Source organism: Pseudorca crassidens, chromosome 11 (assembly GCF_039906515.1).
Source record: "Pseudorca crassidens isolate mPseCra1 chromosome 11, mPseCra1.hap1, whole genome shotgun sequence".
Lineage (NCBI taxonomy): Eukaryota > Metazoa > Chordata > Mammalia > Artiodactyla > Delphinidae > Pseudorca > Pseudorca crassidens.
The window spans coordinates 27,712,604-27,730,503 of record NC_090306.1 but is presented as its reverse complement, the minus strand read 5'-3'; the positions used below and the strand labels follow the sequence as shown (position 1 = coordinate 27,730,503).

General features: G+C 36.8%; 1 pseudogene; it reads left to right on the top strand.

The window, feature by feature from the left end:
- The first annotated feature begins 16,620 nt into the window (after positions 1–16,620).
- On the top strand, positions 16,621–17,606 carry LOC137202804 (glyceraldehyde-3-phosphate dehydrogenase-like; annotated as a pseudogene).
- Positions 17,607–17,900: the final 294 nt, after the last annotated feature.

Here is a 17,900-nt window from a genome sequence, read left to right as displayed (position 1 = left end):
CAAATCAATACTTGAGAGAAGACAAACGCTGGTAGAAAGGAAAGCTGTTTTTAATCAGAATGGTGGCAGTCTGGGGAGATGGTGGCCTCAGTGTCCCCCCAAAAGAATCTCCAAAGATTCTGCTTGGCCATTAAAGTTTTTAGAGGGAAAAAAGGAAGTAAACTCATTTATCATTGAGATAGGGGGTCAGAGTCATCACCATCCCCCGCTGTGTGCAGGTTAAGGTGCAGGCTTGTCGACTTCTTGTGATTTTTCTTTAAATGCTATCTTGTTCACACAGTTAATTCACGAGTTTACTAAAGGGGAAGCTAGGGAAGAGAGCTGGTCATCTGTTAATTACTTATTCTTCATTTCCACTTCTTTGATCTATGGAAAGAACCAACATCTTAGCAAGGTATTGTGTGATCAAAAGATTTGAAAGGTGTGCTAGGGCCAGAGATGAGTAAAACATGGGGGTGCCTGCTTTATAGTTAGTGTCAAGACAAAAGGGGGCTCCTGCAATGAGCTCCTTCCTGCCAAAAGCTGCTTACACTCTTCTAAGTTCTCAACTGGGACATCTGTAACAAAAGACAGATTGAGAAGAAAAAAGCATACAAATTTATTTAATATGTTTTATGTGATATGGGAGCCTTCATAAGGAAGCGAAGGTCTCAAGGAATAGTTTAAACCTGAACATTTTTGTGCTAGACTTGATGGAGAGCAGAAAATCATGGAAGGATATGATAGGGCAAAAAACATGAGGTAAGTGTATTAAGCTGAAGGAAACAGCAATGCCAGCTCATTCAGATTCCTCTGGGTCCCTTTGATAGGGACAGAGTAAAGGGACAAAGTGGGTGATTAAATAGTTAATCCCACTAGGGGATCGTAAGTAGAGAAAAAAGTATGGGATACCCCTGTAAGTTAATGATCACTCGAGAAAGCAGGTTTGCTTAACCACAAAACCAAGCAGGCTTGCTTAGCAACAAAACCATGCAACAGAAGCATGAGACATGCCCCCAAATAATAAAACAATGGTGGCATTAGACTAATATTCTGCCCAGTGAGTTCAGTAAGTTAATGATTCCTAGTACATGCTCCTCCGGGCAAACTAAAAACAAAAATATAAGGAAAGGGTGACATTATACTGAAACCTGAGATGATTTACCATTTTTAGTGTATGTTACTGCCTTTTTGTTCATTTCCATTGTGCCAGGACAGTCCTGGCTTGACCATGTAGGGACAAGAAAACTCCCCCACCTGACGTGGAGAAGGAACTGATGATGGAAGCGTGACGCCTACTCAAGAATGAGAAAGAAGGTGGTCTTTTCCCCCACTTCACTTTTCCTTTGATTACAAAACTGTAGTTCACTAAGTTCTTGGGGCGTGGCACCCTCTCCCCTGCCCACTTGTAAGCCTCACAAGCATCCTATTCTAATAAATCACTTCTTATTTATCACTTTGCCTCTTGCTGAATTCTTTCTGTGCTGAGACATAAAGAACTGGAGTTCCTCAGAGCCCCCCCGAGGTGCATTTCTGCAGTTTCACCTTCGTCTTCAGAAATAACGATGCTTCTTTCTTCTGAGTACAGGAAGGTCACCTCTCATGTGAGAGTTTTATGATCTACTTCAGGGGAAGGTAAGAATGTCCTTCCTAGGTTTTATAATCTGCTTCATTGGAAGGTCAGATAGTCCTTCCTGCACATCTATTTCTCAAATTCCTTACACTTGAAATATTCAATATGCCAAAGTGCCACATTTTGGACTAGCGTGTCCTGATCTCCTGTCAATACCTGAAAGACTACTGACCTTCCCCTGAAACAGTGGACATTCTTTGAAGGTAGAAGAACAAGGCCAGCCATTCATGCCATGTGTTTCTCTCTGTACTGATTGCCACCAAGATCTTACATTAAATATCTGATCCCACACATCCTTTTAAGATAATTGGAAAGTTTTAAGGAAATAAGGGGTTTTAGAAGTGTTAGTTTCATTAATAATTTACTTGCCTTCATTTTACAGAAGCTGAAGTTAAAATAAGTGGTTTACCTGAAATCATGTAGGAAGTTAGTGGCAGAGCCGTGAAATTAGAACATCAGACCAAAAGTAATAAAATAGCATCATAGACTTATGGCTTAAAATAATCTTCAATTTATACTGAACTGAATGTTTCATTAGTCCCATTAACCTTTTATTTACATTCTATTCCTTTGTGTTTCTATTCACCAAGTGAAAAATACAGGTTTCATTTTTTTAAAAAATTTCCATGGTGAAGACTAATTGCATCAAAATCTGCTGAGGAGCTTTGTGAAAAACTAGGTTCCAGGGTACTATCTCACACCTCTATAATAATTTTCACATAATAATCATCAGTGAAAAACATATTACTTAAGAATGCTAAGAAACACTAAAGGCCCAATAGAGGTCTTCATAGAATACTCCACTAGTTTGTTGGTGAATTACTTTTACTGTCTGCAAATTGATGAAGTTGTTGTCACTTGTCTACTTCAGGATTATGACATCTCTCATAACCTATTAATGCTTTTCCAAGGTCTGCCACTAAATCAAGACCTCACATTAACATAGCCATTTCTAGGGATTTTAATGAAGTAAGTTATGTTTTAGTAGATCTACATTTTAAAACTGATCACCATTAACATTCACCTTATATTCTCCATATGTCTTTATTTTGTGAAAAAGTCATCATTAGAATGTGTGGTCCTATCATCATAGATCCTCAATTAAACTTTTTATTTTGTCCTTGTCTTGAATTATGATATAACAAGTTATGGCAAAACGGGCAATTTCTTTTGGAGTTCTAAGGATAGGTAGTGTGTACAAGAAATAAATCTTTGTTGGTTTAAGCTATTAAGATTTTGCATTTATTACTGCCATAAAAATTCCCTAACAGTGAGTTTCCCCAAATGTTGTAATTCTGATAACTGAAAAATTTATGTAAGTACTATTACTTTGAAGTGATAGTCCAAGTACTATTCTTCTTCTTATTGAGAAGGATAGTACTTTTCCACTTTTTACTGAACTAAAATACTGACCACTTGATAGTCACAGTGATGGTTTACTCACTTTTTGGTGCCAATTTGTTCTAGCTATAGCTGTACCTTGGGCCAAAATCATAGATGGTAACCTCCAAAATGCAAGTATCCTTGAGGTCAATCTCAACATTCCAATTTTAAATAATGTTTAAAATTCATCAATTAATTCATCAATTAATTAAAAAGAAAACACAACACAAAATTTTGGTACTAAAGCTTTAGCCAATATTTTAGCTCTCTACTGAAAATATCTTGGAGATAAGCTGTAAGGTGACCAATCTTCCTGGCTTGCTGGAGACTTCCCAGTTTTAACTTTGCAAGTTACGGGAAATCCTTTGGTCTCAGACAAACAGGGTTGAGTCATCATCTGGAAAGTTATACCACACAACCCAAAGCAAAACTTCCTAAATATTCCTTATAATACTGGTTCTTAAAGTGTGGTCTCTGGACCAGCAGCATAGCATCACATGGGAACCTGTTAGAAGTGCAAATTATTAAGCCCTGTCTTAGACTACTTAAACAGAAGCTCTGGGGAGTGGAGCCTGGCAATCTGTGTTTTAATATTAATTTAATAATCAATTTATGATTCGCTTAAATTCCCAGGTGAACTTGATGCACATTAAAGTTTGAGAACACTGCAGTCCTCTCCTCTACATTGTCCTTGCTTTTCTGTCCACCCATACTGCATCATCCCCTCTCTAGGATTTTTTCTTTGTATTTTTTCATCCTTTTTTCTCATGGAGAAAATTTTGGCCTCTCCAATTCTTCACGTCCAGGATTCCCCCTATGAAAAACACAATGTTCATTGCCAAGCAACATAGAGACTCCTTACTCCTCGGCGGTTGGAGTGAAGAAATTTAAATATTTACAATTTAATATTTTTCTATCATATATATTCATACTCAGAAACATGTAGTTTTTATTTTTAAAAATCTCTATGTGAAGAGGAACTGTCTCTTGTGAAAAAATGAGTAGCTGAAACAATTGTCCTATAGCTTTTGATGCCAGTTAAATGAGAAACATTCCAAGGAAAAGAAATTTCACAAAGGCCTTTGCCCATAAACTATATATAATTTAAGGTCATCATAAATTAATTATTAAAGGAATGGGGTTATTATATCAATAAAATTGCAGTACCATTAAATCAACCAAAGTGAAAAGTTAGAAAGGAAGACATTCACTTAATTTACAATATTAAACTTTTTTGTGTGTGTGTCGTACGCGGGCCTCTCACTGTTGTGGCCTCTCCCGCTGTGGAGCACAGGCTCCGGACGCGCAGGCTCAGCGGCCATGGCTCACGGGCCTAGCCGCTCCGCAGCATGTAGGATCTTCCCGGACCGGGGCACGAACCCTTTTCCCATGCATCGGCAGGCGGACCCTCAACCACTGCGCCACTAGGGAAGCCCAATATTAAACTTTTAATAAACACAATAATATGATTTTACTAATTTTAAAATTTCAGAGTTTGGACTGAAATTTATGATACAAATGTCGTTACTGAAGAGATGCTCATCCAAGTTAATGTGAAATATTGAAGAGGGTTTCACTTTGCTTATTGGTTTTAGATTAGAGTGAGAGAAAGGCATGAGGGCTACCTTATGCTGACCATTTGATGCCCTGCACCAATTGGTAGTTTGGCATATGTTCAATATATTATTCCTCAATTATTTGCATAATATTAATTTAGTGAGAACAGAAAAATCTGAAATTTCATTAAGAAAATTTAAATACAGAAATGCTCATTTAATTCCTTTTACTAGGAAAAGTAGAGATATTGTAGGTAGGGGTAGTTCCTGTTCTGTGGTCCCAGTTCTGCTTTCAGGGTTTTTTTTTGTTTTTGTTTTTGTTTTTGGGTTCTTGTCTTGTTTTGTATTGCTTTTCTGAATGAGACAACAAACTATATGAAAGGATTTATAATTATTTAATACATTAAAATGAAATACTACATTGTTTATTACTGTCTCAAAATTTTAGTTTCTGTAACTGCCACATTTTGATGACTGATAATGCATCTGTGCAAACATATTTGAGGTAAGCCTATTTCAATAAGGAAGTGGTTTTTCAAAGTCTTCTTTCCACTAGAGGGTGCTGACAACTTCAGCAAAATCAGGACCAATTTGTTACCTTCCCTAAATTGATTCCAGTAATGTTTTAGCCCTCTTTATTGATTAGCACTCAAATATACGCCTAACAAAACTGTCACTCAGGATGGCTGTGTTTTTAAAGTTCATTATTTTCAATACTAATTCATTACTATTATTTTTGTTTTGAAGATATCTTACAATAATCATATGATCATGCAAGAAGTATTGGGGGCATGTGAGAGACTGGAGAGAGCTTGACAGAAATGCATGTGTGCAGAGGTGGATTGGCTGCCACTTGGGGACAAACAAAAAAAATCGCACACTTTCCTGGACGCTTCAGTTGAGTGAAGTGAAAGCCTTAGTCCTCAGGGGGAAGGTGAGGAGATGTTTGCATTCCAGAACCCAGGCAAAGCTCCATTGCTTCTGGGAAAGGGAGAAAAGGAAAAACTTGTTACTGATGGAGGGGGAAGAAGGACTTTGGGACCAATATCCTGCACTAATTCAAAGAAGAGGTCTGTTGCCACTAGGGGAGAGGCAGGAAACTCTCCTTCCCTCGAGGGCTACCACAAATTCAAGGCTACCATAACATGGAGGAACAGGAACAATGTGAAAACTCACCCATAAGGCTATACAGGGCCTGCTTAACACTGAAGATGTATCGGGAATACTGAACTTACCTCCTCACTTCCCCCATGAGACTAGCACTGAGTGACAAAGCAGTCTGCTGCTGCAATGGGACAAAGGCATGGAGAGAGAAGCCTCTGAAGTGCAGGTTTGCAAAGACTGTTGAAAGTTGAGGGTAGAGCAGGAATATTGAGAGAAAACCTTTGACACCCATGGTCCAATACTCAGCACAAGGTAAAAGCAGACCTCTACTAGGATTGTAATTGCTGGTTCATAAATCTGCATATTTTATAGTTTAAATATTGAAAAAGTGTTTTCTAAAGTAGTCATACCAATTTATACTTCTTTAAGCAGTATTCAAGAGCTTTTCTTATTTCATAGTCTTGTCAAAACTTGGTATTTTTAAAATTTTACCAAGTGATGCATATGTAATGGTATCTAATTGCAGTTTAAATTTGCATTTCCCTAATGACTAATGAAAGTGAGTATGTTTTCATATGTTTATTGGTCATTTGAGTATTCTTATTTATGAAGATTTACTCAAGTCAATTGTCCATTTTTCTAAGTTGTGTGTTTTTTAATTTTTTATTTATAGTGAACGCTTTGTTGTTTGTATGGTTTGAAAATGTCTTTTCTCACTCTCTGTGACTTTTTTCCCTGCTTATAAAAATAGTGAAAACTACTAAATTAAAAAAAAATACTTTGTTTATTTATTTGGTTGCACCAGGTCTTAGTTGTGGCATGAGAACCCTTAGTTGTGGCATGTGGGATCTAGTTCCCTGACCAGGGATCAAACTTTGGCTCCCTGCATTGAGAGCATGGAGTCTTAACCACTGTACCACCAGGGAAGTCCCAAAACTACTAAATTTATGTATTCAGATTTAGCAGTCTTTTCCTTTATAGTAATTTCCATTTACACAGTTTCCATATATTCTGAGGTCAGGTCTTCTATAATATTTTATAGAATCTCAATTATTTGCCCTTCAAACTTAGATCTACAATCCACCTATAATGGATTCTAGTGCATTATGCAAGATGTGAACCTAGTTGGTTTCCATAAAAATAAAAAATTGTCTTAGCAACATTTTAAAAGGCCATTTTATGTAAAATAGATAGCTAGTGGGAAGCAGCCGCATAGCACTGGGAGATCAGTTCAGTGTTTTGTGACCACCTAGAGGGATGGGATAGGGAGGGTGGGAGGGAGACGCAAAAGGGAGGAGATATGGGGATATATGTATACATATAGCTGATTCACTTTGTTATACAGCAGAAACTAACACAACATTGTAAAGCAATTATACTCCAATAAAGATGTTAATAAATAAATAAAAATAAAATGCCATTTTATTGCCACTTCTCTACAGTGACACTTATGTCAAATGAAGAAAAGAAACGTCCATATTTGCATGTGTCTCTTTCTAAACTCTCTATTCCATTGCTATATTTGTCTGTCATTATAATATTACACTATTTTACTACATCTTTAAAATATATCTTAGTAACTGGTAGAGCATTTTTTCCCACTATGTTCTTCTTTTTTGAGAGTATTTTGAATACTCTTGGATATTACATATCCATTTATATTTTATTAATTCCCACAAAAAGCCAGTTGCTGGGGACTTCCCTCGTGGTGCAGCGGTTAAGAATCCACCTGCCAATGCAGGGGACACAGGTTAGAGCCCTGATCCAGAAAGATCCCACATGCTGCAGAGCCGCTAAGCCTGTGCACCACAACTACTGAGCCTGTGCTCTAGAGCTCACGAGCCACAGCTACTGAGCCCACGTGCCACAACAACTGAAACCCACGTGCCTAGAACCCGTGCTCTGCAACAAGAGAAACCACCGCAATGAGAAGCCCGTGCACTGCAAGGAAGAGTAGCCCATGCGCAACAATGAAGACCCAACACAGTGAAAAATAAACAAACAAACAAATAAATAAATATTTTTAAAAACCAGCTGCTGTTTTAATTAGTATTGTATTGAATCTATTCAGCTATTTTGGGGAAAGAATTGACATTTTTACTGTATAAAGTAGTTCATTACGCTTTTAGTTAGTTTTTTTTTTTTTTTGCCGTATGTGGGCCTCTCACTGTTGTGGCCTCTACCGTTGCGGAGCACAGGCTCCAGACGCGCAGGCTCAGCAGCCATGGCTCATGGGCCCAGCCGCTCCACGGCATGCGGGATCTTCCCGGACCGGGGCACGAACCCGTGTCCCCCGCATCGGCAGGCGGACTCTCAACCACTGTGCCACCAGGGAAGCCCCGCTTTTAGTTTTTGATATTTGTTGTCATCCTCTTTTCAGTACGTCAGTCAGAGTCTCGCTTTTAAACAGTTCCATAAATTTAAACAAAAATTCTGGTAGACCTCTACTTGGAGGATGTGGGAAGAATATATAAGTGAAGGATGCAAGTAAACTATATCCTCATATTTCATAGTATCAAGTCAACTGAGAATGTCTAATATTGAAAAATCAAGAAGTAGTAATATAAGCATTTTATTTCAGTTTATAGAGCTAAATGTCAAAAGGAGCAGCTTGAAGAGTGGAAGATGGTTAAATCAGAGGAACAGGAATCAGGCTGGTAAGGATAGTGCCCATTTTTAAGGAAAATTTATAAGCCTTTGAATTTATTTTATTTTGAAAAACTCTTTGTACTTAAAAATGTGGTCTATCAACTGATGCCTGCCTGGATCCCCATACAACTGGATTATGACCAGATAAGTACAGAAATAGAAATAAATATTTAGAAATTTTTTAGCAGTGTCACAAAGTAATTGTATGTCTGTGGAGTACTGAAAAAGAAGACATATGTCTTTTTTTCTTTCATTTCACTTTTCTAGTTTTTCATTTTTATTGTGTTTTATAAAATTATCAATTCATGATGGATTGGGATTCTTTTAAAAATGGATTTTTATCATATGTAGTTTGAGAAACACTCTATTACATTTTGACAAATGATTATTTAACTCAAAAATTTAAAAAAACAAAAATTTTGTGCTATGTCCAGAAGATACATAAGGTGACTTGTTTTCAACCTGGCAAATCAAGAAATTTAATGTAATAGATATCTAAATACAGTGTTTCCATCTGTCCAACATCATTTAATACAATGTTCAACACTCAGTCTAAAAATTTCTCTTTCTTTTATTTCTGATAATTTAGTGCTCTGTGAGTAAAAGGTTATTTATAAACCTAGCCTAAACTAATTTGGCTTTTCGGTAAGTAGCAGAATTTTTTTCTGTCATGTATATAGGTACTCTGCAATTGTAGGGAGAGGCTGGTGAGAGTTCTAGTTCTCCACCTCTGCAAACTCATCATCAGATGGTTCATTGCAGTGAAAGCAAGCTCTGACCAAATTTCTCAGAAAATGGACATCTACTGGCTCTAATGAGGCAGAAGCAGCCATAAAATCTGTTTGCAGATTGAAGGAGTTCCTTCTCTCTGCCATTTGGTAACCTGGCCAGCACTTTCATGCATGTCTGATTCGCAAGAAGATATGGTGCTATTCTTACAATACAATGGGCAAACCTTGTAACCAGCTTTTAGGCAGAATTTGTTTTTTAATGGATCATTATTCTGGACTTCTAATGCCATGGGACCAGTCATGTCAGTCCCAACTATTCATTTAATTTAACAACAATAATACTCGCAATCAATGAACTGTTTTATAAGACTTAACGTTAATTACTACAATCTAAAAATCTATGCAAATATAGAATCTTTTTTTGAAAATAAATCAGGTTTATTGAGATATAATTTATGCACAATGAAATTCACCCCTTTTAAGTGTATAGGTCTATGCATAATCCTTTATGAGCATACATGCCTGTCTCCCAGATAGCCACTTCATAGCCAGATAGTCACTTTGGCTAATTGGCCAAACTCAAATAGTTGAATTAAAGATAAGTAACATGCTAAATGGTTGATCAAAATATTTTGCTTCAGCTTAACATATTCATAAACATATTATTTCTCAATCTTATATAAAATATAACATTGTTATTAACTATTACGCTTTTTCCATAATGTAAAATGTTCAACTATCACAAATGTGTTTGTGCCAATTGCTTGTGCAACTTTGTAATCAGTTTACATTCAGTGCCACAGAGATGAACAAGAAGCTCTGGAAATCTGAGAATTTTTGTGGAAGGATATTAGTTTTCCAACCTGGTTGTTCTTAGTTTCACTATTAGTTGTTGTCCTTTTTTTTCTGAATGTCTTCCATGAGTATAAGGCAGAGGTTGACAGACAGACATTGTTTGAAGATCCAGATAGTAACTATTTTCAGTGTTGTGGTACATATGGTCTCTTTTGTAACTAAACTCTGCCATTGTAGTGTGAGAGCAGCCACAGACAATACTTAAAGAAAAAAGCATGGCTGTATTCAGTAAAAATTTATCTATAAAACAAGTGTCAGGAAGCATTTGTTTCACAGATTATAATGCCAACTAAAGAATGTCACTGACCATCTGGTTCTACAAGAATTAAGTCAATAGCCACTGCAGTTGTTGACCTTGAACACACCCTGAAAGAGATTCAGAGTGGAGATCAGGAATGAGGCACTCTGTGCTCTGGGAAAACTGGCAGAACAGGCCTTCAGATAGTTAGATGTTTTCAGAAGAAAATTTTATGACCCAATTTCTTGCATCTTCCCATACTTAGAAAAGCATTAAAAGCATGAACTAAGATATCTGTGCTTTGTGACAGCAGTAACCTTCTGTGGAGATGTGTGCTTGATTGCACATACTTCTTCTCCAAAATCACATATATGCTGACCTTCCCCCTTACCTCTTCAGAGCAATTCCACAGAGCTATCTGAGAGTCTGTCTCCTGGGCTATTAGTTTTCAGTAAGTCCTCAAATAAAATTGAAACTCACAGCTTTCATTTTGTGTGTTTTTATTTCAGTTGACTGACATTTCTGGCAACCATGAATGGACCCAGAGCAGACTATTCTCCTTCACCTGAACTCTACGAGGATCTGGAGCCTTGGTGACAGCAGGGCCCCTTATGCCCATCTGCCTACTCATGAGTCCAGAAGAATTTTATTATGCCTCTCGTGGTTCTTGTATTTCCTGATTATTGGTGATGATTCTGAGTTTTATTTGGCAGTGTATAACAGGTACCTGACCCCCACAGTTGAAAGATACTGGGGGAAGCCTAGTTGAAAGACACTAGGATTTGCTCAGTTGAAAGGCACTGAGAGGTCTGGACTGGGTGATTAGGTGGGAGGCTGGCTTAATGTCTTTTCTAAGTGAGGGGCATGGGAAAGCCACCCTCCAACTAACACCCAAGCCCATTTCTGTATGTACAAAAATTATATTTATAAGTATTTACTTGGGAATTAATGGAAATATTCTCCTGAAATTAGCTGAGATAGGGATCTTTTATTGCATACACACTTAGGTTAGAGAAAGCTGGCTTGATAAAAAATGTTTTCATAATTCTGACCCAAAAGGTCCTTCTAGAAGGAGCTTGCTTTTATCTCCATGTGTCTTTGAGATGTAAGTGTTCTATCAGGACTTTCAGAAGCTTATTTTACTCTTATCTAGACCATCTCCAATTCCTGAGACTGAGAGAAAAAAAGGGAAAAGAGACCTTTTTACCCTTAGCTTATTCTGTTATTTATAAACTAGTGAGTTCTGTATTGTAATACCTGATTCATGACTAACTTTTAAAAATGAAGCTATGAGATCTCTAGTTGTGTCTGTCTATATATCTGTGTGTACTTTATAGATATGATATATCTCAACCTGTGGATGGTATTACCAAAATTAACTTGTAAATGAGTTCTATTTAATTGACTTAAAAAAAATCAAGTGTTTATATAAATTCCCAGAAATATGAAAGAAACTAACCCAAATGAATTTCAGGTTCAAATGATCTGGGAAATATATAGTATTAAATTATCATTTGGTTTGAAAGTTAGTTGGTTTAATTAATACAGACATGTCTTTAAAGTCATCAGCATTAACTATAAAACTTTAATTGTACCTAGGTTTACTAGAAGTCAAATAAGAAGTTGTAAAATTTGTCAGCAAGAAAAATAACTTGGAATGATAAAAATTTTATAAGCAAATTAAATGTAGTTGAGATATGGCTTTTAGGTAAACTCTTTAGGAATAATTATGTTTTAGGAATGTCTATTTAAAAAATAGTCTCTCCAGATATTTGGTAACTTGAAACTTTAGAGTTTTGTTAAATTACGTTAAATGATGGCAGTTTATTAAATATCTAGTTCATTCCCAAATAAAATAAGATAGGGAACATTAATTACTGAACATAGGCTTCCTTTTACAGGGAAACTAGAGATATTTAGGACTATTAATAAATATGTTTGGTGCCACATCAAGCCATTTTCTTTAATAAAGCACATGCTTTTTAGAAATTATAAGTAGTATTTATAAGTTTGCCAATCTACAGAATGCTAATGTAAGAGACAAGTCATAAGTGTTTACTTCTTAATTATTGCTAGAAGTTATGTCATCTAACTAATATATGTAATTAAAACTACTAAGCTAATAAACAAAATATTTTTGTATTCAAGAAAAAAAGAAGGTATAAGAAATAGAAATGCATTTTGTTAAGCATAAAGAAGGTAATTTTGTCCTAAAGCAAGTTATTTCTAAATGGGAAAGAAAATAAGGGACAAATTAATATGGATATAGAATGTTGTCGAAGATTTGTGAGAAAAAAAAATCTTTAGAGAGGAATTCTATGTGTGGTCAGGACTAAGATTAAAATAAATTTGAGCAAATTAATTTCAACATTAAATGTAAAGTGGTACAAAACCTGAATTGGGTTTTCTCTCTGTTAAGAGGACAAAGTTTTCCTGGAATATTGATTTGCTTTTTTCACAGGTTGTAAACTTTCTTTACCTTTTAAATCATTTTAAGTCTTTTGTCATTCATAGATAGTTGTTGTTTTACTCCAATGCCTTTGAAAAAATGCTTTATCTTCAAGAAGATTTATAGACAGAACTTTTTGACAAGTACAGGTTTCTGATAAATTTCAGGTCATACCACTAAGCTGGGTAAGAAATTAAAGAATTCTAATGGAAATCTTGGTGGCTTCATACAACTGTTAACAAAAGTTCAAGTATTAGTTACATAGGACTGAGTTAACTGATGAATTTGTTTATAAATTTTATGTGTTTCTTTTTTCGGTTTGAAATATTACTGGCTTTTAATCTGTGTTTTCCAGATGTAAGGAAAACTTCTCCCTGAAGCTAATTATGACATACAGCAATTTGGTAAGCAGAATTGAAATATTTAACTTTTCTCTCTACCTAATTGGAAGAGAAATTGGAAACTTTCAGGTTACCAGAAAGCAGACTCCTAAAAGGTGCAGGAACCTAAAGATACTTTTGGACCTAGAGAAGAGAGGAACTCACCTAAATCTTTAGATATCACAGGTGGGATCTGATGGCAAGTCCTTGCTGTGGCCTTCTGGCCTTGAGAGGCCTTTTAAAAATTAAATCTGAAATTCCTTATAAAATTTCCAGCAAAGCCAATTTAAAAACATCTTATATGTTCAGTTATACTTATGTAAATAATCTGGCCAAGTTTATTGAAGCCACATTTATTTCTGCGAACAAATTACTCTTGATTTGGCTGTATTTGATAGAAATGAAGGTAATTTTAGAGAGAAAAATTATGTTTCAGTGGATATTAAATTCTAGTTGTTAACTGAGGTCTGTATTTACTGCCTAAAACTCACTTCCTAGATAGCTCCTTGTTATTATGTTACATTATTGTAAATTTTAATTGAATTATTAAAAGGACACTCTGAGTTTGTTTCTGAAGCTTATCACAGTAATCTACCTTGAATGAAGATCAGATGCCCCATGACCTACAATTAGGATATTATGCATACTAGAAAAAGCATCATTTAAAGGACTATCTTCAATGTAGATGGAAGAAAACTTATCAGGTACTCTTAACCCGCTCATGCACAGAAGAACTGAAGGAAATTGACTTTTAGATTCATATTTACCACTTAGATAGGGTGCTGCACTGGACTGGTCTATAGAGAGGACTGCTGACCTCAAACTCCCCTTAAAACAATGCTCAGAGGAGAAACTACACTCACACCAGGACAAGAAGAAGAAAACAACAGAAGTAAACAGACCTGCCAAGATGCCGGAACTGAACTGTATGATTATTAATTTTTTTTTAATATCTTGGACTTTTGCAAGAAAATCAATGTTTTTCTATCATGGGCACAAATTCTATGCAGCGTTTAAAAATTAATTCAGTAGTTGGGTTTATGGTCATTACCTCTCTACCTTTGTGGATTTCTCCTCCTTAAGACTCTAACTGGATGGTCTTAGGAAATTTAACCTAGACTAAAGAAGTTACAGTTCTGTTTAGGCCACTACTGATATTATGAGATGAGACACCCTCACTTAGCCAATGAATCATACTTGCTCTGACCATGTCATAAATATGAATTTTCTTTTAAAATTACTCAAGCTCAATCAGAACAATGAGCTAAATTTTGGTTAAAGAATATAACCTCCCTCAACTTGGGGCTGGATTCATATGGCTAATACCAGGTCATTTAAGTTTAAAGGCCCTTATGTTGGGAACAATTAAATCATACTAAGGATAATCAACCGAATAACATTAAGAAGTTCAACGTAATAACATTAAGAAATTGTGCTGGGTGCCTTATGAACAATACCAATATATAATTACCTTTAAGATAGCGATAAGACAGGGCTAGATGAGTTTGAGGTATACTCGGCCATACCTAATGGAAATTCTTGGCTTAAATATTTACTTATAATACTATTATTAATGCTAGCTATAGTACTTATATTCTGCCTATTTTACAAGATTGTTGTTTCTTGAGGTGCCAAACATGTGACTGGGCTGCCAATAAAAATAATTGTAACTAGGTGGCTTGAAATGATTGACCAAATATATAGTTCCAAATAAGATCAATGATTGTAACAGTGTAAGTCTAGATATGGGAAGAAGCAACCAGAGGGAATCTTCTCCTCGACCATAACAGACTAGTAAGACAGGTGGTCCAGGAACTTCTGCTATCAATTAATAGGGCCTACTCTGGTAATAGCACATTGAGTAGCCTATCAACAAAATCCTGGCCTAAGAATGAGCATTCCTAGTACAATGGGACAAATGGTCATGTAATATCTTTCAAACCATTGTTGAGTTTTTGACCATGAGGGGGCACAACTAACAAAGAATGTCACTTGCCATCTGGTTCTGCAAGAATTAAGTCACGAGCCAGCACAGTTGCTGACCTTCAATACACCCTGAAGGAGTTCAGAGTGGAGATCAGGAATAAGGCACTCTGTGCTCTGGGAAAACTTGTAGAACAGGCCTTCAGATAGTTACATGCTTTCAGGAGAAAATTTTATAAACCAATTTCTTGCATCTTAAAATCATTAACTAAGATACCTGTGCCTTGTGACAGCAGTAACCTTCTACAAAAATGTGTGCTTTATTGCACATACCTCTTCTCCAAAGTCACATATATGCTTACCTCCCCTTTCATCCCTTCAGAGAGATTCCTCAGAGCTATCCGAGAGGCTGTCTCCTGGGCTATAGTCCTAAGGAAGTCCTCACATAAAACTGAAACTCACAGCTCTCATGTTGTGTGCTTTTATTTCAGTTGACAATAATTTGACAATCCCTGGTATAAGCAATCAGTAATAAACCTAATGGCTTTCAACTTACTATTGGCTTGTATTAAGATATCAAAAAAAGTTTATAACACTGATATCAACAATAAAAAGATTACCAGGGCAGTATTGAAAACCTAAATATCCCATGAATACCAATGATATAATTTCAACTAAAATTAGCTTCTTTTTAAAAAGTTTTTGGCCACAACACCTGGCATGTGGGATCTTAGTTCTCCGACCAGGGGTCGAACCTTCACCCCTGCAGTGGAAATGTGGAGTCTTAACCACTGGACTGCCGGGGAAGTCCCAACTACTATTTATAGCCTGAGATAACATAAACTCATCTATTCTTCCCTCCGTCCCAGCAAGACCTCTATAACTATGCTACCTTAGGACAGTGAATCTACTGAGAGATAGTTTAAGGGCACTAACAATTCATCAATTCATTAAACCTCTCAATTACAGTTCTGTTTTAGAGAACAAATTTCTCGAAGTCACTGAATCTCTGGGTATTTTTTATTCAGAAGGAAAGGGCTGTTGCCTCTAAAAATAGATATTATGGCTCATACTTTTCAAAAGGAGATACAGCATGAAAAATAATCTTGCAGATGACAAAGCTTCTGCAGGTCAGGAGGATGTGCAAAAACTTAAAAAAAATACCTGCTAACTCTTATATAGGAGAAGGCCATGTGGAAGAGCAGATTTCCAATGATGGTGACGCTGACTTATTTTACAAGGATTTTGGCAAACATACATAATTCAAATGGCAGTTTGGTTGTCAAAAATGCTGTGACCAGAGGCTTGCAGGTCCCCTTGAAACAATAGTTCAGTAAGTGCTAACTCAGCATTCATGGTGACTTTGTAGAATGTAACTACTGGGAATAATGAGAATAATGAGAGTCACAGTAGCCAAACCACAACTACCTACAGGTAATATGAATGAAAAATAAATGTTTGAGGTTGTTATTGCTGTAAAGCTATGTAATATAGTGCACTTACCGTGTTGCTAAAATTATTTATCAGTGAAAATTTATCATGTAAATACTAGATAGCAGGTAACATGTTCTGTGAATGGATGAATGAATAAATAAAAGATAACTGGGATTTATCATAGGATATAATATAACTTAAGTTTGTTTGAGAAGGAGAAAAGTAAAGTGATTGAGGCTCTATGTGCTGCTTTTTTCAACAGGCAGCCACATCTTTCTGCATGTCAAGCCATGACCCTGAGACACAATGATGAAGGTTGGAGTAAATGGATTTGACCAATAGGGCACCTGGTCACCAGGGCACTTTTAACTCTGGCAAAGTGAATATTGCTTGCCATCCGTGGCCCCTTCATTACCTCAATTACATATTCTACATGTTCCAGTATGATTCCACCCATGGCAATTTCAGTGGTAGAGTCAAGGCTGAGAACTGGAAGCATGTCTTCAATGGAAATATAACTTCCATCTTCCACGAACAAGATTCTGCCAACATCAAATGAAGTGATTTTGGTGCTGATTATGTTGTAGAGTCCACTGGTGTCTTCACTAGCTTGGAGAAGACTAGGGCTCACGTTGAACCTAAGAGTCATCACCTCTTCTTCTTCTGCTAATGCCCCCATGTTTGTGATGGGCATGAACCATGGGAAGTATGACAGCTCTCTCAAGATTGTCAGCAATGCCTCCTGCATCACAAACTCCTTGGTCCTCTTGGTCAAAGTCATTTATGACAACTTTGGCATTGTGGAGGGATGCATGATCACAGTCCTTGCCATCACTTCTTCCCAGAAGAATGTAGATGGTACCTCTGAGAAACTGTGGTGTCATGACTGTGGGGAAGCCCAGAACATCATTCTTGCTTCTATTGGTGCTGCTGAGGCTGTGGGAAAGGTCTTCCTGAGCTGACTGGGAAGCTCACTGGCATGGCCTTCTGTGTCCCTTCCCCTAATGTTTCAGTGCTGGATCTGCTCTGCAGTGTGCAGAAAGCTTCTAAATATGATGACATCAAGAAGGCGGTGAAGCAGGCATTGGAGGAAGCCCTAAAGGATATCCTGGGCTACACTGAGGACTAGGTTGTTTCCTGTGACTTTAAAGGTGACACCCACTCTCCCACCTTTGTTGCTGGGACTGGTATTGCCTTCCATGACCACTTTGTCAAGCTCATTTTATGACAATGTATTTGGCTACAGCAATAAAGTGGTGGACCTTATAGTCCACATGACCTCTAAGGAGTGAGTCCCCTGGAACACCAGCCCCAGTGAGAACAGGAGAGGAATAAAGAGGTGCTTACTGCTGGGGAGTCTTTGCCCCAACTCAATCTTTGACCCAACTGGAGGATCTCCAGTTCTTGACACAGTTTCTATCCCAGACCCCTGAAGAAGAGGAAGGACTTAGGAAACTCTACCTTATCAATTGCCATCAATAAAGTGCACAGTACCCAGTCAAAAATAAATAAATAAAGTCATCAGGGACTGCTTGAAGAGATGGGAATAGATTGTGTTCTAGGAAATGTTGTGACGTCATTTGCCC